General features: G+C 47.9%; 66 pseudogenes; all 66 read left to right on the forward strand.

The window, feature by feature from the left end:
* Positions 1-189: 189 nt before the first annotated feature.
* LOC143799564 (5S ribosomal RNA) lies at positions 190-308 on the forward strand (annotated as a pseudogene).
* Positions 309-385: 77 nt separating this feature from the next.
* On the forward strand, positions 386-504 carry LOC143795835 (5S ribosomal RNA; annotated as a pseudogene).
* A 256-nt stretch (positions 505-760) lies between these two features.
* LOC143799565 (5S ribosomal RNA) lies at positions 761-879 on the forward strand (annotated as a pseudogene).
* A 77-nt stretch (positions 880-956) lies between these two features.
* LOC143795977 (5S ribosomal RNA) lies at positions 957-1,075 on the forward strand (annotated as a pseudogene).
* A 248-nt stretch (positions 1,076-1,323) lies between these two features.
* LOC143799566 (5S ribosomal RNA) lies at positions 1,324-1,442 on the forward strand (annotated as a pseudogene).
* A 77-nt stretch (positions 1,443-1,519) lies between these two features.
* On the forward strand, positions 1,520-1,638 carry LOC143798133 (5S ribosomal RNA; annotated as a pseudogene).
* A 246-nt stretch (positions 1,639-1,884) lies between these two features.
* On the forward strand, positions 1,885-2,003 carry LOC143799567 (5S ribosomal RNA; annotated as a pseudogene).
* A 77-nt stretch (positions 2,004-2,080) lies between these two features.
* LOC143797951 (5S ribosomal RNA) lies at positions 2,081-2,199 on the forward strand (annotated as a pseudogene).
* A 257-nt stretch (positions 2,200-2,456) lies between these two features.
* Positions 2,457-2,575, forward strand: LOC143799568 (5S ribosomal RNA; annotated as a pseudogene).
* Positions 2,576-2,652: 77 nt separating this feature from the next.
* On the forward strand, positions 2,653-2,771 carry LOC143798134 (5S ribosomal RNA; annotated as a pseudogene).
* Positions 2,772-3,028: 257 nt separating this feature from the next.
* Positions 3,029-3,147, forward strand: LOC143799570 (5S ribosomal RNA; annotated as a pseudogene).
* Positions 3,148-3,224: 77 nt separating this feature from the next.
* LOC143798135 (5S ribosomal RNA) lies at positions 3,225-3,343 on the forward strand (annotated as a pseudogene).
* Positions 3,344-3,589: 246 nt separating this feature from the next.
* LOC143799571 (5S ribosomal RNA) lies at positions 3,590-3,708 on the forward strand (annotated as a pseudogene).
* A 77-nt stretch (positions 3,709-3,785) lies between these two features.
* Positions 3,786-3,904, forward strand: LOC143798136 (5S ribosomal RNA; annotated as a pseudogene).
* A 245-nt stretch (positions 3,905-4,149) lies between these two features.
* LOC143798727 (5S ribosomal RNA) lies at positions 4,150-4,268 on the forward strand (annotated as a pseudogene).
* A 77-nt stretch (positions 4,269-4,345) lies between these two features.
* LOC143798451 (5S ribosomal RNA) lies at positions 4,346-4,464 on the forward strand (annotated as a pseudogene).
* A 77-nt stretch (positions 4,465-4,541) lies between these two features.
* On the forward strand, positions 4,542-4,660 carry LOC143795846 (5S ribosomal RNA; annotated as a pseudogene).
* A 255-nt stretch (positions 4,661-4,915) lies between these two features.
* Positions 4,916-5,034, forward strand: LOC143799572 (5S ribosomal RNA; annotated as a pseudogene).
* Positions 5,035-5,111: 77 nt separating this feature from the next.
* On the forward strand, positions 5,112-5,230 carry LOC143795857 (5S ribosomal RNA; annotated as a pseudogene).
* Positions 5,231-5,479: 249 nt separating this feature from the next.
* Positions 5,480-5,598, forward strand: LOC143799574 (5S ribosomal RNA; annotated as a pseudogene).
* Positions 5,599-5,675: 77 nt separating this feature from the next.
* Positions 5,676-5,794, forward strand: LOC143798137 (5S ribosomal RNA; annotated as a pseudogene).
* A 247-nt stretch (positions 5,795-6,041) lies between these two features.
* Positions 6,042-6,160, forward strand: LOC143799575 (5S ribosomal RNA; annotated as a pseudogene).
* Positions 6,161-6,237: 77 nt separating this feature from the next.
* On the forward strand, positions 6,238-6,356 carry LOC143795870 (5S ribosomal RNA; annotated as a pseudogene).
* Positions 6,357-6,613: 257 nt separating this feature from the next.
* LOC143799576 (5S ribosomal RNA) lies at positions 6,614-6,732 on the forward strand (annotated as a pseudogene).
* Positions 6,733-6,809: 77 nt separating this feature from the next.
* On the forward strand, positions 6,810-6,928 carry LOC143795882 (5S ribosomal RNA; annotated as a pseudogene).
* A 247-nt stretch (positions 6,929-7,175) lies between these two features.
* LOC143798669 (5S ribosomal RNA) lies at positions 7,176-7,294 on the forward strand (annotated as a pseudogene).
* Positions 7,295-7,371: 77 nt separating this feature from the next.
* LOC143795893 (5S ribosomal RNA) lies at positions 7,372-7,490 on the forward strand (annotated as a pseudogene).
* A 246-nt stretch (positions 7,491-7,736) lies between these two features.
* LOC143799577 (5S ribosomal RNA) lies at positions 7,737-7,855 on the forward strand (annotated as a pseudogene).
* Positions 7,856-7,931: 76 nt separating this feature from the next.
* LOC143795904 (5S ribosomal RNA) lies at positions 7,932-8,050 on the forward strand (annotated as a pseudogene).
* A 446-nt stretch (positions 8,051-8,496) lies between these two features.
* On the forward strand, positions 8,497-8,615 carry LOC143795915 (5S ribosomal RNA; annotated as a pseudogene).
* Positions 8,616-9,062: 447 nt separating this feature from the next.
* On the forward strand, positions 9,063-9,181 carry LOC143795926 (5S ribosomal RNA; annotated as a pseudogene).
* Positions 9,182-9,625: 444 nt separating this feature from the next.
* Positions 9,626-9,744, forward strand: LOC143795937 (5S ribosomal RNA; annotated as a pseudogene).
* A 257-nt stretch (positions 9,745-10,001) lies between these two features.
* On the forward strand, positions 10,002-10,120 carry LOC143799578 (5S ribosomal RNA; annotated as a pseudogene).
* A 77-nt stretch (positions 10,121-10,197) lies between these two features.
* On the forward strand, positions 10,198-10,316 carry LOC143795948 (5S ribosomal RNA; annotated as a pseudogene).
* A 246-nt stretch (positions 10,317-10,562) lies between these two features.
* On the forward strand, positions 10,563-10,681 carry LOC143799579 (5S ribosomal RNA; annotated as a pseudogene).
* Positions 10,682-11,134: 453 nt separating this feature from the next.
* LOC143799580 (5S ribosomal RNA) lies at positions 11,135-11,253 on the forward strand (annotated as a pseudogene).
* Positions 11,254-11,330: 77 nt separating this feature from the next.
* LOC143795959 (5S ribosomal RNA) lies at positions 11,331-11,449 on the forward strand (annotated as a pseudogene).
* Positions 11,450-11,894: 445 nt separating this feature from the next.
* On the forward strand, positions 11,895-12,013 carry LOC143798138 (5S ribosomal RNA; annotated as a pseudogene).
* A 246-nt stretch (positions 12,014-12,259) lies between these two features.
* On the forward strand, positions 12,260-12,378 carry LOC143799582 (5S ribosomal RNA; annotated as a pseudogene).
* A 77-nt stretch (positions 12,379-12,455) lies between these two features.
* On the forward strand, positions 12,456-12,574 carry LOC143795970 (5S ribosomal RNA; annotated as a pseudogene).
* A 258-nt stretch (positions 12,575-12,832) lies between these two features.
* Positions 12,833-12,951, forward strand: LOC143799583 (5S ribosomal RNA; annotated as a pseudogene).
* A 77-nt stretch (positions 12,952-13,028) lies between these two features.
* LOC143795983 (5S ribosomal RNA) lies at positions 13,029-13,147 on the forward strand (annotated as a pseudogene).
* Positions 13,148-13,396: 249 nt separating this feature from the next.
* On the forward strand, positions 13,397-13,515 carry LOC143799584 (5S ribosomal RNA; annotated as a pseudogene).
* Positions 13,516-13,592: 77 nt separating this feature from the next.
* Positions 13,593-13,711, forward strand: LOC143798139 (5S ribosomal RNA; annotated as a pseudogene).
* Positions 13,712-14,153: 442 nt separating this feature from the next.
* On the forward strand, positions 14,154-14,272 carry LOC143795994 (5S ribosomal RNA; annotated as a pseudogene).
* A 256-nt stretch (positions 14,273-14,528) lies between these two features.
* On the forward strand, positions 14,529-14,647 carry LOC143799585 (5S ribosomal RNA; annotated as a pseudogene).
* Positions 14,648-14,724: 77 nt separating this feature from the next.
* On the forward strand, positions 14,725-14,843 carry LOC143798140 (5S ribosomal RNA; annotated as a pseudogene).
* A 246-nt stretch (positions 14,844-15,089) lies between these two features.
* LOC143799586 (5S ribosomal RNA) lies at positions 15,090-15,208 on the forward strand (annotated as a pseudogene).
* Positions 15,209-15,284: 76 nt separating this feature from the next.
* On the forward strand, positions 15,285-15,403 carry LOC143796005 (5S ribosomal RNA; annotated as a pseudogene).
* Positions 15,404-15,662: 259 nt separating this feature from the next.
* Positions 15,663-15,781, forward strand: LOC143799587 (5S ribosomal RNA; annotated as a pseudogene).
* A 77-nt stretch (positions 15,782-15,858) lies between these two features.
* Positions 15,859-15,977, forward strand: LOC143796016 (5S ribosomal RNA; annotated as a pseudogene).
* A 255-nt stretch (positions 15,978-16,232) lies between these two features.
* LOC143799588 (5S ribosomal RNA) lies at positions 16,233-16,351 on the forward strand (annotated as a pseudogene).
* A 77-nt stretch (positions 16,352-16,428) lies between these two features.
* On the forward strand, positions 16,429-16,547 carry LOC143798142 (5S ribosomal RNA; annotated as a pseudogene).
* Positions 16,548-16,992: 445 nt separating this feature from the next.
* On the forward strand, positions 16,993-17,111 carry LOC143796028 (5S ribosomal RNA; annotated as a pseudogene).
* Positions 17,112-17,368: 257 nt separating this feature from the next.
* Positions 17,369-17,487, forward strand: LOC143799589 (5S ribosomal RNA; annotated as a pseudogene).
* Positions 17,488-17,564: 77 nt separating this feature from the next.
* Positions 17,565-17,683, forward strand: LOC143796039 (5S ribosomal RNA; annotated as a pseudogene).
* A 444-nt stretch (positions 17,684-18,127) lies between these two features.
* Positions 18,128-18,246, forward strand: LOC143800752 (5S ribosomal RNA; annotated as a pseudogene).
* Positions 18,247-18,492: 246 nt separating this feature from the next.
* On the forward strand, positions 18,493-18,611 carry LOC143798670 (5S ribosomal RNA; annotated as a pseudogene).
* Positions 18,612-18,688: 77 nt separating this feature from the next.
* LOC143796050 (5S ribosomal RNA) lies at positions 18,689-18,807 on the forward strand (annotated as a pseudogene).
* Positions 18,808-19,064: 257 nt separating this feature from the next.
* Positions 19,065-19,183, forward strand: LOC143800732 (5S ribosomal RNA; annotated as a pseudogene).
* Positions 19,184-19,260: 77 nt separating this feature from the next.
* LOC143796061 (5S ribosomal RNA) lies at positions 19,261-19,379 on the forward strand (annotated as a pseudogene).
* Positions 19,380-19,630: 251 nt separating this feature from the next.
* Positions 19,631-19,749, forward strand: LOC143799590 (5S ribosomal RNA; annotated as a pseudogene).
* A 77-nt stretch (positions 19,750-19,826) lies between these two features.
* On the forward strand, positions 19,827-19,945 carry LOC143798143 (5S ribosomal RNA; annotated as a pseudogene).
* A 246-nt stretch (positions 19,946-20,191) lies between these two features.
* Positions 20,192-20,310, forward strand: LOC143799591 (5S ribosomal RNA; annotated as a pseudogene).
* Positions 20,311-20,387: 77 nt separating this feature from the next.
* On the forward strand, positions 20,388-20,506 carry LOC143796073 (5S ribosomal RNA; annotated as a pseudogene).
* A 453-nt stretch (positions 20,507-20,959) lies between these two features.
* On the forward strand, positions 20,960-21,078 carry LOC143796085 (5S ribosomal RNA; annotated as a pseudogene).
* Positions 21,079-21,143: the final 65 nt, after the last annotated feature.

The following is a 21,143-nucleotide window of genomic DNA, read 5'->3' on the forward strand; positions in this document are numbered from 1 at the left end:
CACTGGTGTGAACAATCTGTCATTGGCCACTCTAAGCTGAATGTGCCAGCTCTGGTTAGATCGCAAATGCTAAGCAGCTTGAGGCTGGGCAAGTTTCTTTTTTTTTTTATTGGGGGGGGGGGGGTTTATCAAAGCTTTCCCTTACAATTTTATATCTCTTGAAAAGACCCGCTGTGGTGCTAGTTGTCCGTCAATGGCCACTCTAAGCTGAATGTGCCTGCCCTCGTCAGATCGCAAACGCTAAGCAGCTTGAGGCTGGGCAAGTACCGGCATGGGAGACTGGCTGGGAATCCCCGGTACCGTTGACTTGCTATTTTGTTTTTCTCAAAGCTTTCCCTTACGATTGTTTTCATCTTGAAAAGACTAGCAGACGCGAAAGCAATCGGTCAATGGCCACACTAAGCTGAATGTGCCTGCCCTCGTCAGATCGCAAATGCTAAGCAGCTTGAGGCTAGGCAAGTACCAGCATGGGAGACTGGCTGGGAATCCCTGGTACCGTTGACTTGGTTTTTTCGTTTTGATCCAAGCTTTCCCTGACGATTGTATTCCTCTTGAAAAGAGCCGCACTGGTTTGAACAATCTGTCATTGGCCACTCTAAGCTGAATGTGCCAGCTCTGGTCAGATCGCAAATGCTAAGCAGCTTGAGGCTGGGCAAGTTTCCTTTTTCTTTTTTTTTTTTTTTTTGGGGGGGGGGTTTATCAAAGCTTTCCCTTACAATTTTATATCTCTTGAAAAGACCCGCTGTGGTGCTAGTTGTCCGTCAATGGCCACTCTAAGCTGAATGTGCCTGCCCTCGTCAGATCGCAAACGCTAAGCAGCTTGAGGCTGGGCAAGTACCGGCATGGGAGACTGGCTGGGAATCCCCGGTACCGTTGACTTGCTATTTTGTTTTTCTCAAAGCTTTCCCTTACGATTGTTTTCATCTTGAAAAGACTAGCAGACGCGAAAGCAATCGGTCAATGGCCACACTAAGCTGAATGTGCCTGCCCTCGTCAGATCGCAAATGCTAAGCAGCTTGAGGCTAGGCAAGTACCAGTATGGGAGACTGGCTGGGAATCCCTGGTACCGTTGACTTGGTTTTTTCGTTTTGATCCAAGCTTTCCCTGACGATTGTATTCCTCTTGAAAAGAGCCGCACTGGTGTGAACAATCTGTCATTGGCCACTCTAAGCTGAATGTGCCAGCTCTGGTTAGATCGCAAATGCTAAGCAGCTTGAGGCTGGGCAAGTTTCTTTTTTTTTTTTTGGGGGGGAGGGGGTTTATCAAAGCTTTCCCTTACAATTTTATATCTCTTGAAAAGACCCGCTGTGGTGCTAGTTGTCCGTCAATGGCCACTCTAAGCTGAATGTGCCTGCCCTCGTCAGATCGCAAACGCTAAGCAGCTTGAGGCTGGGCAAGTACCGGCATGGGAGACTGGCTGGGAATCCCCGGTACCGTTGACTTGCTATTTTGTTTTTCTCAAAGCTTTCCCTTACGATTGTTTTCATCTTGAAAAGACTAGCAGACGCGAAAGCAATCGGTCAATGGCCACACTAAGCTGAATGTGCCTGCCCTCGTCAGATCGCAAATGCTAAGCAGCTTGGGGCTAGGCAAGTACCAGCATGGGAGACTGGCTGGGAATCCCTGGTACCGTTGACTTGGTTTTTTCGTTTTGATCCAAGCTTTCCCTAACGATTGTATTCCTCTTGAAAAGAGCCGCACTGGTGTGAACAATTTGTCATTGGCCACTCTAAGCTGAATGTGCCAGCTCTGGTCAGATCGCAAATGCTAAGCAGCTTGAGGCTGGGCAAGTTTCTTTTTTTTTTTTTGGGGGGGGGGGTTTATCAAAGCTTTCCCTTACAATTTTATATCTCTTGAAAAGACCCGCTGTGGTGCTAGTTTTCCGTCAATGGCCACTCTAAGCTGAATGTGCCTGCCCTCGTCAGATCGCAAACGCTAAGCAGCTTGAGGCTGGGCAAGTACCGGCATGGGAGACTGGCTGGGAATCCCCGGTACCGTTGACTTGCTATTTTTTTTTTCTCAAAGCTTTCCCTTACGATTGTTTTCATCTTGAAAAGACTAGCAGACGCGAAAGCAATCGGTCAATGGCCACACTAAGCTGAATGTGCCTGCCCTCGTCAGATCGCAAATGCTAAGCAGCTTGAGGCTGGGCAAGTACCAGCATGGGAGACTGGCTGGGAATCCCTGGTACCGTTGACTTGGTTTTTTCGTTTTGATCCAAGCTTTCCCTGACGATTGTATTCCTCTTGAAAAGAGCCGCACTGGTTTGAACAATCTGTCATTGGCCACTCTAAGCTGAATGTGCCAGCTCTGGTCAGATCGCAAATGCTAAGCAGCTTGAGGCTGGGCAAGTTTCTTTTTTTTTTTTTTTTTTTTTTTTTTGGGGGGGGGTTTATCAAAGCTTTCCCTTACAATTTTATATCTCTTGAAAAGACCCGCTGTGGTGCTAGTTGTCCGTCAATGGCCACTCTAAGCTGAATGTGCCTGCCCTCGTCAGATCGCAAACGCTAAGCAGCTTGAGGCTGGGCAAGTACCGGCATGGGAGACTGGCTGGGAATCCCCGGTACCGTTGACTTGCTATTTTGTTTTTCTCAAAGCTTTCCCTTACGATTGTTTTCATCTTGAAAAGACTAGCAGACGTGAAAGCAATCGGTCAATGGCCACACTAAGCTGAATGTGCCTGCCCTCGTCAGATCGCAAATGCTAAGCAGCTTGGGGCTAGGCAAGTACCAGCATGGGAGACTGGCTGGGAATCCCTGGTACCGTTGACTTGGTTTTTTCGTTTTGATCCAAGCTTTCCCTAACGATTGTATTCCTCTTGAAAAGAGCCGCACTGGTGTGAACAATTTGTCATTGGCCACTCTAAGCTGAATGTGCCAGCTCTGGTCAGATCGCAAATGCTAAGCAGCTTGAGGCTGGGCAAGTTTCTTTTTTCTTTTTTTTTTTTTTTTTTTGGGGGGGGGTTTATCAAAGCTTTCCCTTACAATTTTATATCTCTTGAAAAGACCCGCTGTGGTGCTAGTTGTCCGTCAATGGCCACTCTAAGCTGAATGTGCCTGCCCTCGTCAGATCGCAAACGCTAAGCAGCTTGAGGCTGGGCAAGTACCGGCATGGGAGACTGGCTGGGAATCCCCGGTACCGTTGACTTGCTATTTTGTTTTTCTCAAAGCTTTCCCTTACGATTGTTTTCATCTTGAAAAGACTAGCAGACGTGAAAGCAATCGGTCAATGGCCACACTAAGCTGAATGTGCCTGCCCTCGTCAGATCGCAAATGCTAAGCAGCTTGGGGCTAGGCAAGTACCAGCATGGGAGACTGGCTGGGAATCCCTGGTACCGTTGACTTGGTTTTTTCGTTTTGATCCAAGCTTTCCCTAACGATTGTATTCCTCTTGAAAAGAGCCGCACTGGTGTGAACAATTTGTCATTGGCCACTCTAAGCTGAATGTGCCAGCTCTGGTCAGATCGCAAATGCTAAGCAGCTTGAGGCTGGGCAAGTTTCTTTTTTTTTTTTGGGGGGGGGGGGTTTATCAAAGCTTTCCCTTACGATTTTATATCTCTTGAAAAGACCCGCTGTGGTGCTAGTTGTCCGTCAATGGCCACTCTAAGCTGAATGTGCCTGCCCTCGTCAGATCGCAAACGCTAAGCAGCTTGAGGCTGGGCAAGTACCGGCATGGGAGACTGGCTGGGAATCCCCGGTACCGTTGACTTGCTATTTTTTTTTTCTCAAAGCTTTCCCTTACGATTGTTTTCATCTTGAAAAGACTAGCAGACGTGAAAGCAATCGGTCAATGGCCACACTAAGCTGAATGTGCCTGCCCTCGTCAGATCGCAAATGCTAAGCAGCTTGGGGCTAGGCAAGTACCAGCATGGGAGACTGGCTGGGAATCCCTGGTACCGTTGACTTGGTTTTTTCGTTTTGATCCAAGCTTTCCCTAACGATTGTATTCCTCTTGAAAAGAGCCGCACTGGTGTGAACAATTTGTCATTGGCCACTCTAAGCTGAATGTGCCAGCTCTGGTCAGATCGCAAATGCTAAGCAGCTTGAGGCTGGGCAAGTTTCTTTTTTTTTTTGGGGGGGGGGGGTTTATCAAAGCTTTCCCTTACGATTTTATATCTCTTGAAAAGACCCGCTGTGGTGCTAGTTGTCCGTCAATGGCCACTCTAAGCTGAATGTGCCTGCCCTCGTCAGATCGCAAACGCTAAGCAGCTTGAGGCTGGGCAAGTACCGGCATGGGAGACTGGCTGGGAATCCCTGGTACCATTGACTTGCTATTTTGTTTTTCTCAAAGCTTTCCCTTACGATTGTTTTCATCTTGAAAAGACTAGCAGACGCGAAAGCAATCGGTCAATGGCCACACTAAGCTGAATGTGCCTGCCCTCGTCAGATCGCAAATGCTAAGCAGCTTGAGGCTAGGCAAGTACCGGCATGGGAGACTGGCTGGGAATCCCCGGTACCGTTGACTTGCTATTTTTTTTTTCTCAAAGCTTTCCCTTACGATTGTTTTCATCTTGAAAAGACTAGCAGACGCGAAAGCAATCGGTCAATGGCCACACTAAGCTGAATGTGCCTGCCCTCGTCAGATCGCAAATGCTAAGCAGCTTGAGGCTAGGCAAGTACCAGCATGGGAGACTGGCTGGGAATCCCTGGTACCGTTGACTTGGTTTTTTCGTTTTGATCCAAGCTTTCCCTGACGATTGTATTCCTCTTGAAAAGAGCCGCACTGGTTTGAACAATCTGTCATTGGCCACTCTAAGCTGAATGTGCCAGCTCTGGTCAGATCGCAAATGCTAAGCAGCTTGAGGCTGGGCAAGTTTTTTTTTTTTTTTTTTTTTTTTTTGGGGGGGGGGGTTTATCAAAGCTTTCCCTTACAATTTTATATCTCTTGAAAAGACCCGCTGTGGTGCTAGTTGTCCGTCAATGGCCACTCTAAGCTGAATGTGCCTGCCCTCGTCAGATCGCAAACGCTAAGCAGCTTGAGGCTGGGCAAGTACCGGCATGGGAGACTGGCTGGGAATCCCCGGTACCGTTGACTTGCTATTTTGTTTTTCTCAAAGCTTTCCCTTACGATTGTTTTCATCTTGAAAAGACTAGCAGACGCGAAAGCAATCGGTCAATGGCCACACTAAGCTGAATGTGCCTGCCCTCGTCAGATCGCAAATGCTAAGCAGCTTGAGGCTAGGCAAGTACCAGCATGGGAGACTGGCTGGGAATCCCTGGTACCGTTGACTTGGTTTTTTCGTTTTGATCCAAGCTTTCCCTGACGATTGTATTCCTCTTGAAAAGAGCCGCACTGGTGTGAACAATCTGTCATTGGCCACTCTAAGCTGAATGTGCCACCTCTGGTTAGATCGCAAATGCTAAGCAGCTTGAGGCTGGGCAAGTTTCTTTTTTTTTTTTTTTTGGGGGGGGGGGTTTATCAAAGCTTTCCCTTACAATTTTATATCTCTTGAAAAGACCCGCTGTGGTGCTAGTTGTCCGTCAATGGCCACTCTAAGCTGAATGTGCCTGCCCTCGTCAGATCGCAAACGCTAAGCAGCTTGAGGCTGGGCAAGTACCGGCATGGGAGACTGGCTGGGAATCCCCGGTACCGTTGACTTGCTATTTTGTTTTTCTCAAAGCTTTCCCTTACGATTGTTTTCATCTTGAAAAGACTAGCAGACGCGAAAGCAATCGGTCAATGGCCACACTAAGCTGAATGTGCCTGCCCTCGTCAGATCGCAAATGCTAAGCAGCTTGGGGCTAGGCAAGTACCAGCATGGGAGACTGGCTGGGAATCCCTGGTACCGTTGACTTGGTTTTTTCGTTTTGATCCAAGCTTTCCCTAACGATTGTATTCCTCTTGAAAAGAGCCGCACTGGTGTGAACAATTTGTCATTGGCCACTCTAAGCTGAATGTGCCAGCTCTGGTCAGATCGCAAATGCTAAGCAGCTTGAGGCTGGGCAAGTTTCTTTTTTTTTTTTTTTGGGGGGGGGGTTTATCAAAGCTTTCTCTTACAATTTTATATCTCTTGAAAAGACCCGCTGTGGTGCTAGTTGTCCGTCAATGGCCACTCTAAGCTGAATGTGCCTGCCCTCGTCAGATCGCAAACGCTAAGCAGCTTGAGGCTGGGCAAGTACCGGCATGGGAGACTGGCTGGGAATCCCCGGTACCGTTGACTTGCTATTTTTTTTTTCTCAAAGCTTTCCCTTACGATTGTTTTCATCTTGAAAAGACTAGCAGACGCGAAAGCAATCGGTCAATGGCCACACTAAGCTGAATGTGCCTGCCCTCGTCAGATCGCAAATGCTAAGCAGCTTGAGGCTAGGCAAGTACCAGCATGGGAGACTGGCTGGGAATCCCTGGTACCGTTGACTTGGTTTTTTCGTTTTGATCCAAGCTTTCCCTGACGATTGTATTCCTCTTGAAAAGAGCCGCACTGGTTTGAACAATCTGTCATTGGCCACTCTAAGCTGAATGTGCCAGCTCTGGTCAAATCGCAAATGCTAAGCAGCTTGAGGCTGGGCAAGTTTCTTTTTTCTTTTTTTTTTTTTTTTTGGGGGGGGGGGTTTATCAAAGCTTTCCCTTACAATTTTATATCTCTTGAAAAGACCCGCTGTGGTGCTAGTTGTCCGTCAATGGCCACTCTAAGCTGAATGTGCCTGCCCTCGTCAGATCGCAAACGCTAAGCAGCTTGAGGCTGGGCAAGTACCGGCATGGGAGACTGGCTGGGAATCCCCGGTACCGTTGACTTGCTATTTTGTTTTTCTCAAAGCTTTCCCTTACGATTGTTTTCATCTTGAAAAGACTAGCAGACGCGAAAGCAATCGGTCAATGGCCACACTAAGCTGAATGTGCCTGCCCTCGTCAGATCGCAAATGCTAAGCAGCTTGAGGCTAGGCAAGTACCAGCATGGGAGACTGGCTGGGAATCCCTGGTACCGTTGACTTGGTTTTTTCGTTTTGATCCAAGCTTTCCCTGACGATTGTATTCCTCTTGAAAAGAGCCGCACTGGTGTGAACAATCTGTCATTGGCCACTCTAAGCTGAATGTGCCAGCTCTGGTTAGATCGCAAATGCTAAGCAGCTTGAGGCTGGGCAAGTTTCTTTTTTTTTTTTTTGGGGGGGGGGGTTTATCAAAGCTTTCCCTTACAATTTTATATCTCTTGAAAAGACCCGCTGTGGTGCTAGTTGTCCGTCAATGGCCACTCTAAGCTGAATGTGCCTGCCCTCGTCAGATCGCAAACGCTAAGCAGCTTGAGGCTGGGCAAGTACCGGCATGGGAGACTGGCTGGGAATCCCTGGTACCGTTGACTTGCTATTTTGTTTTTCTCAAAGCTTTCCCTTACGATTGTTTTCATCTTGAAAAGACTAGCAGACGCGAAAGCAATCGGTCAATGGCCACACTAAGCTGAATGTGCCTGCCCTCGTCAGATCGCAAATGCTAAGCAGCTTGAGGCTAGGCAAGTACCAGCATGGGAGACTGGCTGGGAATCCCTGGTACCGTTGACTTGGTTTTTTCGTTTTGATCCAAGCTTTCCCTGACGATTGTATTCCTCTTGAAAAGAGCCGCACTGGTGTGAACAATCTGTCATTGGCCACTCTAAGCTGAATGTGCCAGCTCTGGTTAGATCGCAAATGCTAAGCAGCTTGAGGCTGGGCAAGTTTCTTTTTTTTTTTTTTTGGGGGGGGGTTTATCAAAGCTTTCCCTTACAATTTTATATCTCTTGAAAAGACCCGCTGTGGTGCTAGTTGTCCGTCAATGGCCACTCTAAGCTGAATGTGCCTGCCCTCGTCAGATCGCAAACGCTAAGCAGCTTGAGGCTGGGCAAGTACCGGCATGGGAGACTGGCTGGGAATCCCCGGTACCGTTGACTTGCTATTTTTTTTTCTCAAAGCTTTCCCTTACGATTGTTTTCATCTTGAAAAGACTAGCAGACGCGAAAGCAATCGGTCAATGGCCACACTAAGCTGAATGTGCCTGCCCTCGTCAGATCGCAAATGCTAAGCAGCTTGAGGCTAGGCAAGTACCAGCATGGGAGACTGGCTGGGAATCCCTGGTACCGTTGACTTGGTTTTTTCGTTTTGATCCAAGCTTTCCCTGACGATTGTATTCCTCTTGAAAAGAGCCGCACTGGTTTGAACAATCTGTCATTGGCCACTCTAAGCTGAATGTGCCAGCTCTGGTCAGATCGCAAATGCTAAGCAGCTTGAGGCTGGGCAAGTTTCTTTTTTTTTTTTTTTTTTGGGGGGGGGGTTTATCAAAGCTTTCCCTTACAATTTTATATCTCTTGAAAAGACCCGCTGTGGTGCTAGTTGTCCGTCAATGGCCACTCTAAGCTGAATGTGCCTGCCCTCGTCAGATCGCAAACGCTAAGCAGCTTGAGGCTGGGCAAGTACCGGCATGGGAGACTGGCTGGGAATCCCCGGTAACGTTGACTTGCTATTTTTTTTTTCTCAAAGCTTTCCCTTACGATTGTTTTCATCTTGAAAAGACTAGCAGACGCGAAAGCAATCGGTCAATGGCCACACTAAGCTGAATGTGCCTGCCCTCGTCAGATCGCAAATGCTAAGCAGCTTGAGGCTAGGCAAGTACCAGCATGGGAGACTGGCTGGGAATCCCTGGTACCGTTGACTTGGTTTTTTCGTTTTGATCCAAGCTTTCCCTGACGATTGTATTCCTCTTGAAAAGAGCCGCACTGGTTTGAACAATCTGTCATTGGCCACTCTAAGCTGAATGTGCCAGCTCTGGTCAGATCGCAAATGCTAAGCAGCTTGAGGCTGGGCAAGTTTCTTTTTTTTTTTTTTTTTTTGGGGGGGGGGTTTATCAAAGCTTTCCCTTACAATTTTATATCTCTTGAAAAGACCCGCTGTGGTGCTAGTTGTCCGTCAATGGCCACTCTAAGCTGAATGTGCCTGCCCTCGTCAGATCGCAAACGCTAAGCAGCTTGAGGCTGGGCAAGTACCGGCATGGGAGGCTGGCTGGGAATCCCCGGTACCGTAGACTTGCTATTTTGTTTTTCTCAAAGCTTTCCCTTACGATTGTTTTCATCTTGAAAAGACTAGCAGACGCGAAAGCAATCGGTCAATGGCCACACTAAGCTGAATGTGCCTGCCCTCGTCAGATCGCAAATGCTAAGCAGCTTGAGGCTAGGCAAGTACCAGCATGGGAGACTGGCTGGGAATCCCTGGTACCGTTGACTTGGTTTTTTCGTTTTGATCCAAGCTTTCCCTGACGATTGTATTCCTCTTGAAAAGAGCCGCACTGGTGTGAACAATCTGTCATTGGCCACTCTAAGCTGAATGTGCCAGCTCTGGTTAGATCACAAATGCTAAGCAGCTTGAGGCTGGGCAAGTTTCTTTTTTTTTTTTTTTGGGGGGGGGGGTTTATCAAAGCTTTCCCTTACAATTTTATATCTCTTGAAAAGACCCGCTGTGGTGCTAGTTGTCCGTCAATGGCCACTCTAAGCTGAATGTGCCTGCCCTCGTCAGATCGCAAACGCTAAGCAGCTTGAGGCTGGGCAAGTACCGGCATGGGAGACTGGCTGGGAATCCCCGTTACCGTTGACTTGCTATTTTTTTTTTCTCAAAGCTTTCCCTTACGATTGTTTTCATCTTGAAAAGACTAGCAGACGCGAAAGCAATCGGTCAATGGCCACACTAAGCTGAATGTGCCTGCCCTCGTCAGATCGCAAATGCTAAGCAGCTTGAGGCTAGGCAAGTACCAGCATGGGAGACTGGCTGGGAATCCCTGGTACCGTTGACTTGGTTTTTTCGTTTTGATCCAAGCTTTCCCTGACGATTGTATTCCTCTTGAAAAGAGCCGCACTGGTTTGAACAATCTGTCATTGGCCACTCTAAGCTGAATGTGCCAGCTCTGGTCAGATCGCAAATGCTAAGCAGCTTGAGGCTGGGCAAGTTTCTTTTTTCTTTTTTTTTTTTTTTTTTGGGGGGGGGGTTTATCAAAGCTTTCCCTTACAATTTTATATCTCTTGAAAAGACCCGCTGTGGTGCTAGTTGTCCGTCAATGGCCACTCTAAGCTGAATGTGCCTGCCCTCGTCAGATCGCAAACGCTAAGCAGCTTGAGGCTGGGCAAGTACCGGCATGGGAGACTGGCTGGGAATCCCCGGTACCGTTGACTTGCTATTTTGTTTTTCTCAAAGCTTTCCCTTACGATTGTTTTCATCTTGAAAAGACTAGCAGACGCTAAAGCAATCGGTCAATGGCCACACTAAGCTGAATGTGCCTGCCCTCGTCAGATCGCAAATGCTAAGCAGCTTGAGGCTAGGCAAGTACCAGCATGGGAGACTGGCTGGGAATCCCTGGTACCGTTGACTTGGTTTTTTCGTTTTGATCCAAGCTTTCCCTGACGATTGTATTCCTCTTGAAAAGAGCCGCACTGGTGTGAACAATCTGTCATTGGCCACTCTAAGCTGAATGTGCCAGCTCTGGTTAGATCGCAAATGCTAAGCAGCTTGAGGCTGGGCAAGTTTCTTTTTTTTTTTTTTGGGGGGGGGGTTTATCAAAGCTTTCCCTTACAATTTTATATCTCTTGAAAAGACCCGCTGTGGTGCTAGTTTTCCGTCAATGGCCACTCTAAGCTGAATGTGCCTGCCCTCGTCAGATCGCAAACGCTAAGCAGCTTGAGGCTGGGCAAGTACCGGCATGGGAGACTGGCTGGGAATCCCCGGTACCGTTGACTTGCTATTTTTTTTTTCTCAAAGCTTTCCCTTACGATTGTTTTCATCTTGAAAAGACTAGCAGACGCGAAAGCAATCGGTCAATGGCCACACTAAGCTGAATGTGCCTGCCCTCGTCAGATCGCAAATGCTAAGCAGCTTGAGGCTAGGCAAGAACCAGCATGGGAGACTGGCTGGGAATCCCTGGTACCGTTGACTTGGTTTTTTCGTTTTGATCCAAGCTTTCCCTGACGATTGTATTCCTCTTGAAAAGAGCCGCACTGGTTTGAACAATCTGTCATTGGCCACTCTAAGCTGAATGTGCCAGCTCTGGTCAGATCGCAAATGCTAAGCAGCTTGAGGCTGGGCAAGTTTCTTTTTTCTTTTTTTTTTTTTTTTTTTGGGGGGGGGTTTATCAAAGCTTTCCCTTACAATTTTATATCTCTTGAAAAGACCCGCTGTGGTGCTAGTTGTCCGTCAATGGCCACTCTAAGCTGAATGTGCCTGCCCTCGTCAGATCGCAAACGCTAAGCAGCTTGAGGCTGGGCAAGTACCGGCATGGGAGACTGGCTGGGAATCCCCGGTACCGTTGACTTGCTATTTTGTTTTTCTCAAAGCTTTCCCTTACGATTGTTTTCATCTTGAAAAGACTAGCAGACGCGAAAGCAATCGGTCAATGGCCACACTAAGCTGAATGTGCCTGCCCTCGTCAGATCGCAAATGCTAAGCAGCTTGAGGCTAGGCAAGTACCAGCATGGGAGACTGGCTGGGAATCCCTGGTACCGTTGACTTGGTTTTTTCGTTTTGATCCAAGCTTTCCCTGACGATTGTATTCCTCTTGAAAAGAGCCGCACTGGTGTGAACAATCTGTCATTGGCCACTCTAAGCTGAATGTGCCAGCTCTGGTTAGATCGCAAATGCTAAGCAGCTTGAGGCTGGGCAAGTTTCTTTTTTTTTTTTTTGGGGGGGGGGGGGTTTATCAAAGCTTTCCCTTACAATTTTATATCTCTTGAAAAGACCCGCTGTGGTGCTAGTTGTCCGTCAATAGCCACTCTAAGCTGAATGTGCCTGCCCTCGTCAGATCGCAAACGCTAAGCAGCTTGAGGCTGGGCAAGTACCGGCATGGGAGACTGGCTGGGAATCCCCGGTACCGTTGACTTGCTATTTTGTTTTTCTCAAAGCTTTCCCTTACGATTGTTTTCATCTTGAAAAGACTAGCAGACGCGAAAGCAATCGGTCAATGGCCACACTAAGCTGAATGTGCCTGCCCTCGTCAGATCGCAAATGCTAAGCAGCTTGGGGCTAGGCAAGTACCAGCATGGGAGACTGGCTGGGAATCCCTGGTACCGTTGACTTGGTTTTTTCGTTTTGATCCAAGCTTTCCCTAACGATTGTATTCCTCTTGAAAAGAGCCGCACTGGTGTGAACAATTTGTCATTGGCCACTCTAAGCTGAATGTGCCAGCTCTGGTCAGATCGCAAATGCTAAGCAGCTTGAGGCTGGGCAAGTTTCTTTTTTTTTTTTTTGGGGGGGGGGTTTATCAAAGCTTTCCCTTACAATTTTATATCTCTTGAAAAGACCCGCTGTGGTGCTAGTTGTCCGTCAATGGCCACTCTAAGCTGAATGTGCCTGCCCTCGTCAGATCGCAAACGCTAAGCAGCTTGAGGCTGGGCAAGTACCGGCATGGGAGACTGGCTGGGAATCCCCGGTACCGTTGACTTGCTATTTTTTTTTTCTCAAAGCTTTCCCTTATGATTGTTTTCATCTTGAAAAGACTAGCAGACGCGAAAGCAATCGGTCAATGGCCACACTAAGCTGAATGTGCCTGCCCTCGTCAGATCGCAAATGCTAAGCAGCTTGAGGCTAGGCAAGTACCAGCATGGGAGACTGGCTGGGAATCCCTGGTACCGTTGACTTGGTTTTTTCGTTTTGATCCAAGCTTTCCCTGACGATTGTATTCCTCTTGAAAAGAGCTGCACTGGTTTGAACAATCTGTCATTGGCCACTCTAAGCTGAATGTGCCAGCTCTGGTCAGATCGCAAATGCTAAGCAGCTTGAGGCTGAGCAAGTTTCTTTTTTCTTTTTTTTTTTTTTTTTTTTGGGGGGGGGTTTATCAAAGCTTTCCCTTACAATTTTATATCTCTTGAAAAGACCCGCTGTGGTGCTAGTTGTCCGTCAATGGCCACTCTAAGCTGAATGTGCCTGCCCTCGTCAGATCGCAAACGCTAAGCAGCTTGAGGCTGGGCAAGTACCGGCATGGGAGACTGGCTGGGAATCCCCGGTACCGTTGACTTGCTATTTTGTTTTTCTCAAAGCTTTCCCTTACGATTGTTTTCATCTTGAAAAGACTAGCAGACGCGAAAACAATCGGTCAATGGCCACACTAAGCTGAATGTGCCTGCCCTCGTCAGATCGCAAATGCTAAGCAGCTTGAGGCTAGGCAAGTACCAGCATGGGAGACTGGCTGGGAATCCCTGGTACCGTTGACTTGGTTTTTTCGTTTTGATCCAAGCTTTCCCTGACGATTGTATTCCTCTTGAAAAGAGCCGCACTGGTGTGAACAATCTGTCATTGGCCACTCTAAGCTGAATGTGCCAGCTCTGGTTAGATCGCAAATGCTAAGCAGCTTGAGGCTGGGCAAGTTTCTTTTTTTTTTTTTTTGGGGGGGGGGGGTTTATCAAAGCTTTCCCTTACAATTTTATATCTCTTGAAAAGACCCGCTGTGGTGCTAGTTGTCCGTCAATGGCCACTCTAAGCTGAATGTGCCTGCCCTCGTCAGATCGCAAACGCTAAGCAGCTTGAGGCTGGGCAAGTACCGGCATGGGAGACTGGCTGGGAATCCCCGGTACCGTTGACTTGCTATTTTGTTTTTCTCAAAGCTTTCCCTTACGATTGTTTTCATCTTGAAAAGACTAGCAGACGCGAAAGCAATCGGTCAATGGCCACACTAAGCTGAATGTGCCTGCCCTCGTCAGATCGCAAATGCTAAGCAGCTTGGGGCTAGGCAAGTACCAGCATGGGAGACTGGCTGGGAATCCCTGGTACCGTTGACTTGGTTTTTTCGTTTTGATCCAAGCTTTCCCTAACGATTGTATTCCTCTTGAAAAGAGCCGCACTGGTGTGAACAATTTGTCATTGGCCACTCTAAGCTGAATGTGCCAGCTCTGGTCAGATCGCAAATGCTAAGCAGCTTGAGGCTGGGCAAGTTTCTTTTTTTTTTTTTTGGGGGGGGGGTTTATCAAAGCTTTCCCTTACAATTTTATATCTCTTGAAAAGACCCGCTGTGGTGCTAGTTTTCCGTCAATGGCCACTCTAAGCTGAATGTGCCTGCCCTCGTCAGATCGCAAACGCTAAGCAGCTTGAGGCTGGGCAAGAACCGGCATGGGAGACTGGCTGGGAATCCCTGGTACCGTTGACTTGCTATTTTTTTTTTCTCAAAGCTTTCCCTTACGATTGTTTTCATCTTGAAAAGACTAGCAGACGCGAAAGCAATCGGTCAATGGCCACACTAAGCTGAATGTGCCTGCCCTCGTCAGATCGCAAATGCTAAGCAGCTTGAGGCTAGGCAAGTACCAGCATGGGAGACTGGCTGGGAATCCCTGGTACCGTTGACTTGGTTTTTTCGTTTTGATCCAAGCTTTCCCTGACGATTGTATTCCTCTTGAAAAGAGCCGCACTGGTTTGAACAATCTGTCATTGGCCACTCTAAGCTGAATGTGCCAGCTCTGGTCAGATCGCAAATGCTAAGCAGCTTGAGGCTGGGCAAGTTTCTTTTTTCTTTTTTTTTTTTTTTTTTGGGGGGGGGTTTATCAAAGCTTTCCCTTACAATTTTATATCTCTTGAAAAGACCCGCTGTGGTGCTAGTTGTCCGTCAATGGCCACTCTAAGCTGAATGTGCCTGCCCTCGTCAGATCGCAAACGCTAAGCAGCTTGAGGCTGGGCAAGTACCGGCATGGGAGACTGGCTGGGAATCCCCGGTACCGTTGACTTGCTATTTTGTTTTTCTCAAAGCTTTCCCTTACGATTGTTTTCATCTTGAAAAGACTAGCAGACGCGAAAGCAATCGGTCAATGGCCACACTAAGCTGAATGTGCCTGCCCTCGTCAGATCGCAAATGCTAAGCAGCTTGGGGCTAGGCAAGTACCAGCATGGGAGACTGGCTGGGAATCCCTGGTACCGTTGACTTGGTTTTTTCGTTTTGATCCAAGCTTTCCCTAACGATTGTATTCCTCTTGAAAAGAGCCGCACTGGTGTGAACAATTTGTCATTGGCCACTCTAAGCTGAATGTGCCAGCTCTGGTCAGATCGCAAATGCTAAGCAGCTTGAGGCTGGGCAAGTTTCTTTTTTTTTTTTTGGGGGGGGGGGTTTATCAAAGCTTTCCCTTACAATTTTATATCTCTTGAAAAGACCCGCTGTGGTGCTAGTTGTCCGTCAATGGCCACTCTAAGCTGAATGTGCCTGCCCTCGTCAGATCGCAAACGCTAAGCAGCTTGAGGCTGGGCAAGTACCGGCATGGGAGACTGGCTGGGAATCCCCGGTACCGTTGACTTGCTTTTTTTTTTTCTCAAAGCTTTCCCTTACGATTGTTTTCATCTTGAAAAGACTAGCAGACGCGAAAGCAATCGGTCAATGGCCACACTAAGCTGAATGTGCCTGCCCTCGTCAGATCGCAAATGCTAAGCAGCTTGAGGCTAGGCAAGTACCAGCATGGGAGACTGGCTGGGAATCCCTGGTACCGTTGACTTGGTTTTTTCGTTTTGATCCAAGCTTTCCCTGACGATTGTATTCCTCTTGAAAAGAGCCGCACTGGTTTGAACAATCTGTCATTGGCCACTCTAAGCTGAATGTGCCAGCTCTGGTCAGATCGCAAATGCTAAGCAGCTTGAGGCTGGGCAAGTTTCTTTTTTCTTTTTTTTTTTTTTTTTTTTGGGGGGGGGGTTTATCAAAGCTTTCCCTTACAATTTTATATCTCTTGAAAAGACCCGCTGTGGTGCTAGTTGTCCGTCAATGGCCACTCTAAGCTGAATGTGCCTGCCCTCGTCAGATCGCAAACGCTAAGCAGCTTGAGGCTGGGCAAGTACCGGCATGGGAGACTGGCTGGGAATCCCCGGTACCGTTGACTTGCTATTTTGTTTTTCTCAAAGCTTTCCCTTACGATTGTTTTCATCTTGAAAAGACTAGCAGACGCGAAAGCAATCGGTCAATGGCCACACTAAGCTGAATGTGCCTGCCCTCGTCAGATCGCAAATGCTAAGCAGCTTGAGGCTAGGCAAGTACCAGCATGGGAGACTGGCTGGGAATCCCTGGTACCGTTGACTTGGTTTTTTCGTTTTGATCCAAGCTTTCCCTGACGATTGTATTCCTCTTGAAAAGAGCCGCACTGGTGTGAACAATCTGTCATTGGCCACTCTAAGCTGAATGTGCCAGCTCTGGTCAGATCGCAAATGCTAAGCAGCTTGAGGCTGGGCAAGTTTCTTTTTTTTTTTTTTTTTTTTTTGGGGGGGGGGGGTTATCAAAGCTTTCCCTTACAATTTTATATCTCTTGAAAAGACCCGCTGTGGTGCTAGTTGTCCGTCAATGGCCACTCTAAGCTGAATGTGCCTGCCCTCGTCAGATCGCAAACGCTAAGCAGCTTGAGGCTGGGCAAGTACCGGCATGGGAGACTGGCTGGGAATCCCCGGTACCGTTGACTTGCTATTTTGTTTTTCTCAAAGCTTTCCCTTACGATTGTTTTCATCTTGAAAAGACTAGCAGACGCGAAAGCAATTGGTCAATGGCCACACTAAGCTGAATGTGCCTGCCCTCGTCAGATCGCAAATGCTAAGCAGCTTGGGGCTAGGCAAGTACCAGCATGGGAGACTGGCTGGGAATCCCTGGTACCGTTGACTTGGTTTTTTCGTTTTGATCCAAGCTTTCCCTAACGATTGTATTCCTCTTGAAAAGAGCCGCACTGGTGTGAACAATTTGTCATTGGCCACTCTAAGCTGAATGTGCCAGCTCTGGTCAGATCGCAAATGCTAAGCAGCTTGAGGCTGGGCAAGTTTCTTTTTTTTTTTTTTTGGGGGGGGGGGGTTTATCAAAGCTTTCCCTTACAATTTTATATCTCTTGAAAAGACCCGCTGTGGTGCTAGTTTTCCGTCAATGGCCACTCTAAGCTGAATGTGCCTGCCCTCGTCAGATCGCAAACGCTAAGCAGCTTGAGGCTGGGCAAGAACCGGCATGGGAGACTGGCTGGGAATCCCTGGTACCGTTGACTTGCTATTTTTTTTTTCTCAAAGCTTTCCCTTACGATTGTTTTCATCTTGAAAAGACTAGCAGACGCGAAAGCAATCGGTCAATGGCCACACTAAGCTGAATGTGCCTGCCCTCGTCAGATCGCAAATGCTAAGCAGCTTGAGGCTAGGCAAGTACCAGCATGGGAGACTGGCTGGGAATCCCTGGTACCGTTGACTTGGTTTTTTCGTTTTGATCCAAGCTTTCCCTGACGATTGTATTCCTCTTGAAAAGAGCCGCACTGGTTTGAAAAATCTGTCATTGGCCACTCTAAGCTGAATGTGCCAGCTCTGGTCAGATCGCAAATGCTAAGCAGCTTGAGGCTGGGCAAGTTTCTTTTTTCTTTTTTTTTTTTTTTTTTGGGGGGGGGGTTTATCAAAGCTTTCCCTTACAATTTTATATCTCTTGAAAAGACCCGCTGTGGTGCTAGTTGTCCGTCAATGGCCACTCTAAGCTGAATGTGCCTGCCCTCGTCAGATCGCAAACGCTAAGCAGCTTGAGGCTGGGCAAGTACCGGCATGGGAGACTGGCTGGGAATCCCCGGTACCGTTGACTTGCTATTTTGTTTTTCTCAAAGCTTTCCCTTACGATTGTTTTCATCTTGAAAAGACTAGCAGACGCGAAAGCAATCGGTCAATGGCCACACTAAGCTGAATGTGCCTGCCCTCGTCAGATCGCAAATGCTAAGCAGCTTGAGGCTAGGCAAGTACCAGCATGGGAGACTGGCTGGGAATCCCTGGTACCGTTGACTTGGTTTTTTCGTTTTGATCCAAGCTTTCCCTGACGATTGTATTCCTCTTGAAAAGAGCCGCACTGGTGTGAACAATCTGTCATTGGCCACTCTAAGCTGAATGTGCCAGCTCTGGTTAGATCGCAAATGCTAAGCAGCTTGAGGCTGGGCAAGTTTCTTTTTTTTTTTTTGGGGGGGGGGGGGTTTATCAAAGCTTTCCCTTACAATTTTATATCTCTTGAAAAGACCCGCTGTGGTGCTAGTTGTCCGTCAATGGCCACTCTAAGCTGAATGTGCCTGCCCTCGTCAGATCACAAACGCTAAGCAGCTTGAGGCTGGGCAAGTACCGGCATGGGAGACTGGCTGGGAATCCCCGGTACCGTTGACTTGCTATTTTGTTTTTCTCAAAGCTTTCCCTTACGATTGTTTTCATCTTGAAAAGACTAGCAGACGCGAAAGCAATCGGTCAATGGCCACACTAAGCTGAATGTGCCTGCCCTCGTCAGATCGCAAATGCTAAGCAGCTTGGGGCTAGGCAAGTACCAGCATGGGAGACTGGCTGGGAATCCCTGGTAACGTTGACTTGGTTTTTTCGTTTTGATCCAAGCTTTCCCTAACGATTGTATTCCTCTTGAAAAGAGCCGCACTGGTGTGAACAATTTGTCATTGGCCACTCTAAGCTGAATGTGCCAGCTCTGGTCAGATCGCAAATGCTAAGCAGCTTGAGGCTGGGCAAGTTTCTTTTTTTTTTTTGGGGGGGGGGGGTTTATCAAAGCTTTCCCTTACAATTTTATATCTCTTGAAAAGACCCGCTGTGGTGCTAGTTTTCCGTCAATGGCCACTCTAAGCTGAATGTGCCTGCCCTCGTCAGATCGCAAACGCTAAGCAGCTTGAGGCTGGGCAAGTACCGGCATGGGAGACTGGCTGGGAATCCCTGGTACCGTTGACTTGCTATTTTTTTTTTCTCAAAGCTTTCCCTTACGATTGTTTTCATCTTGAAAAGACTAGCAGACGCGAAAGCAATCGGTCAATGGCCACACTAAGCTGAATGTGCCTGCCCTCGTCAGATCGCAAATGCTAAGCAGCTTGAGGCTAGGCAAGTACCAGCATGGGAGACTGGCTGGGAATCCCTGGTACCGTTGACTTGGTTTTTTCGTTTTGATCCAAGCTTTCCCTGACGATTGTATTCCTCTTGAAAAGAGCCGCACCGGTTTGAACAATCTGTCATTGGCCACTCTAAGCTGAATGTGCCAGCTCTGGTCAGATCGCAAATGCTAAGCAGCTTGAGGCTGGGCAAGTTTCTTTTTTCTTTTTTTTTTTTTTTTTTTGGGGGGGGGTTTATCAAAGCTTTCCCTTACAATTTTATATCTCTTGAAAAGACCCGCTGTGGTGCTAGTTGTCCGTCAATGGCCACTCTAAGCTGAATGTGCCTGCCCTCGTCAGATCGCAAACGCTAAGCAGCTTGAGGCTGGGCAAGTACCGGCATGGGAGACTGGCTGGGAATCCCCGGTACCGTAGACTTGCTATTTTGTTTTTCTCAAAGCTTTCCCTTACGATTGTTTTCATCTTGAAAAGACTAGCAGACGCGAAAGCAATCGGTCAATGGCCACACTAAGCTGAATGTGCCTGCCCTCGTCAGATCGCAAATGCTAAGCAGCTTGAGGCTAGGCAAGTACCAGCATGGGAGACTGGCTGGGAATCCCTGGTACCGTTGACTTGGTTTTTTCGTTTTGATCCAAGCTTTCCCTGACGATTGTATTCCTCTTGAAAAGAGCCGCACTGGTGTGAACAATCTGTCATTGGCCACTCTAAGCTGAATGTGCCAGCTCTGGTTAGATCGCAAATGCTAAGCAGCTTGAGGCTGGGCAAGTTTCTTTTTTTTTTTTTTTTTGGGGGGGGGGGGTTTATCAAAGCTTTCCCTTACAATTTAATATCTCTTGAAAAGACCCGCTGTGGTGCTAGTTGTCCGTCAATGGCCACTCTAAGCTGAATGTGCCTGCCCTCGTCAGATCGCAAACGCTAAGCAGCTTGAGGCTGGGCAAGTACCGGCATGGGAGACTGGCTGGGAATCCCCGGTACCGTTGACTTGCTATTTTGTTTTTCTCAAAGCTTTCCCTTACGATTGTTTTCATCTTGAAAAGACTAGCAGACGCGAAAGCAATCGGTCAATGGCCACACTAAGCTGAATGTGCCTGCCCTCGTCAGATCGCAAATGCTAAGCAGCTTGGGGCTAGGCAAGTACCAGCATGGGAGACTGGCTGGGAATCCCTGGTACCGTTGACTTGGTTTTTTCGTTTTGATCCAAGCTTTCCCTAACGATTGTATTCCTCTTGAAAAGAGCCGCACTGGTGTGAACAATTTGTCATTGGCCACTCTAAGCTGAATGTGCCAGCTCTGGTCAGATCGCAAATGCTAAGCAGCTTGAGGCTGGGCAAGTTTCTTTTTTTTTTTTTGGGGGGGGGGGTTTATCAAAGCTTTCCCTTACAATTTTATATCTCTTGAAAAGACCCGCTGTGGTGCTAGTTGTCCGTCAATGGCCACTCTAAGCTGAATGTGCCTGCCCTCGTCAGATCGCAAACGCTAAGCAGCTTGAGGCTGGGCAAGTACCGGCATGGGAGACTGGCTGGGAATCCCCGGTACCGTTGACTTGCTATTTTTTTTTTCTCAAAGCTTTCCCTTACGATTGTTTTCATCTTGAAAAGACTAGCAGACGCGAAAGCAATCGGTCAATGGCCACACTAAGCTGAATGTGCCTGCCCTCGTCAGATCGCAAATGCTAAGCAGCTTGAGGCTAGGCAAGTACCAGCATGGGAGACTGGCTGGGAATCCCTGGTACCGTTGACTTGGTTTTTTCGTTTTGATCCAAGCTTTCCCTGACGATTGTATTCCTCTTGAAAAGAGCCGCACTGGTTTGAACAATCTGTCATTGGCCACTCTAAGCTGAATGTGCCAGCTCTGGTCAGATCGCAAATGCTAAGCAGCTTGAGGCTGGGCAAGTTTCTTTTTTCTTTTTTTTTTTTTTTTTTGGGGGGGGGGTTTATCAAAGCTTTCCCTTACAATTTTATATCTCTTGAAAAGACCCGCTGTGGTGCTAGTTGTCCGTCAATGGCCACTCTAAGCTGAATGTGCCTGCCCTTGTCAGATCGCAAACGCTAAGCAGCTTGAGGCTGGGCAAGTACCGGCATGGGAGACTGGCTGGGAATCCCCGGTACCGTTGACTTGCTATTTTGTTTTTCTCAAAGCTTTCCCTTACGATTGTTTTCATCTTGAAAAGACTAGCAGACGCGAAAGCAATCGGTCAATGGCCACACTAAGCTGAATGTGCCTGCCCTCGTCAGATCGCAAATGCTAAGCAGCTTGAGGCTAGGCAAGTACCAGCATGGGAGACTGGCTGGGAATCCCTGGTACCGTTGACTTAGTTTTTTCGTTTTGATCCAAGCTTTCCCTGACGATTGTATTCCTCTTGAAAAGAGCCGCACTG

This window comes from Ranitomeya variabilis, chromosome 1 (genome assembly GCF_051348905.1).
Source record: "Ranitomeya variabilis isolate aRanVar5 chromosome 1, aRanVar5.hap1, whole genome shotgun sequence".
Classification (NCBI taxonomy): Eukaryota; Metazoa; Chordata; class Amphibia; order Anura; family Dendrobatidae; genus Ranitomeya; species Ranitomeya variabilis.